General features: G+C 37.3%; 1 protein-coding gene across 1 annotated transcript in view; it reads left to right on the top strand.

The window, feature by feature from the left end:
• RYR2 (ryanodine receptor 2) overlaps positions 1-1,978 on the top strand; it is a gene marked incomplete at its 5' end in the record, with an annotated part of 583,561 nt that overhangs the window by 466,160 nt on the left and 115,423 nt on the right. The gene's annotated exons all lie outside the window — the stretch shown is intronic.

Below are 1,978 nucleotides of genomic sequence, written 5' to 3'. Positions count from 1 at the left end.
TTTTTTTTTTTTAGATTTGTTCTGAAGATTTGTAACTGGAACCTGCTAGATTTAATAATGCTAGTCACTAACTTAAACACACGTATACAGCTTTCAGGGTACCTGGGATTTGTTTTAAGGAGGAATGATAAGACACACAGACATGAAAATGACTCTCGTGAATGAAGAAGTTTTTATTCACAGATCCCTAGAGCCAGGAGGCATGACTCGCCATACAGGGCCACGTGTGGAACAGAATTGAAGACCAAGAGGTGAACCCAGTTACTTATCATCATTTGATCTTTGATAAGCCCATCAAAATTATAAATTGGGGGAAAGACTCCCTATTTAACAAATGGTGCTGGGTGAACTGGCTGGCGTCTTGTAGAAGACTGAAACTGGACCCACACCTTTCACCATTAACAAAAATTGACTCTCACTGGATGAAAAACTTAAGACATGAAACTGTAAAGATTCTTGGAGAGAATGCAGGGGAAACACTTGAAGAAATTGGCCAGGGAGAATACTTTCTGAGGAGGAACTCCCTGGGCAATAGAAGCCACATCAAAAATACATTACTGGGATCAGATCAAACTGAAAAGCTTCTGCACAGCCAAGAACAAAGTAAGTAAAGCAAGTAGAGCCCTCAGAATGGGAGAGGGTATTTGCAGGTTACGTCTGATAAAGGTCTGATAACCAGAATCCATAGTGAACTCAAACTTATTAATAAGAAAAGAACAAGTGATCCCGTTTCATTGTGGGCAAGAGACTTAAACAGAAGCTTCTCTGAAGAAGACAGGTGCATGGTCTACAGACACATGAAAAAAGGCTCATCATCTTTAATCAACAGAGAAATGCAAACCAAAACCACTTTGAGATACCATCTAACTCCAGTAAGAGTAGCCCACATCACAAAATCCCAAAACTACAGATGTTGGCGTGGATGTGGAGAAAAGAGGACATTTCTGTGCTGCTAGTGGGAATGCAAACTAATACATTCTTTTTGGAAAGAAGTTTGGAGAACACTCAGGGATCTAAAAATAGACCTGCCATTTGATCCTGCAGTTCCTCTGCTAGGAGTATAGACTACACTATAAAACTATAGTAATTCCTCTGCTAGGAATCTATGCAAAAGACCAAAAATCACTTTGCAACAAAGATATTTGCACCATATTTTTCACTGCAGCTCAATTCATAATTGCCAAGTCATGGAAGAAGCCCAAATGCCCATTGACCCATGAATGGATTAATAAATTGTGGTATTTGTATGCCATGGAATACTATGCAGCCTTAAAAAAGATGAAGACTTTACCTCTTTTATGTTTACATGGATGGAGCTGGAACATATTCTCCTAAGTAAAGTATCTCAAGAATGGAAGAAAAAGTATCCAATGTACTCAGTACTTTTATGAAACCAATTTATATTTGCTCCCACTTTCTTATGTAAGACAGATCACAACTATAGCCCAGGATGAAGGAGAGAAATGGAGTGGGAAGGGTGTGGAGGGTGGAAGGATAGAGGGAGGGTAAATGGCGGGACCACACCTATGGAGCATATTGCAAGGGTACAAGTCAAATCTATTAAGTATAGAACATAAATGTCTTAACACAATAATCAAGTAAATGAAGCAAAAGCTATATTAATTAGTTTGATGTAAGCACTCCAAATTGTATTAAAAAAATGCACAGGATCCCACATATGCATAAATGTATTCATGATCTGTGTGTATATGCCTTAATAAAAGGAAAAAAATTAAAAAGCTGAAAATTTGAGAGATTAGTGATTCTACTTACCAAACTTATTTAATTTTTTTCTTTTGTTACATTTGGCTGTGTATGTATTTGCAATTTCATCACAAAAGTATCATAAACTTTCTTCCTAGAAGTAATGTTTCTAGTTAAACAATGAAGTCAACACAGACACTAGATACTGTTAGATTAAAGGAAACACGTTCATGTGTTTCTTTGTGTGGACAAATTTGAGAATGACTGTGTGGCC

This window comes from Otolemur garnettii, unplaced genomic scaffold (assembly GCF_000181295.1).
Source record: "Otolemur garnettii isolate 467f Iridium unplaced genomic scaffold, OtoGar3 scaffold00165, whole genome shotgun sequence".
Lineage (NCBI taxonomy): Eukaryota > Metazoa > Chordata > Mammalia > Primates > Galagidae > Otolemur > Otolemur garnettii.
Note: the sequence above shows the minus strand (reverse complement) of the source record. Positions and strands in the feature narration are given on the sequence as shown.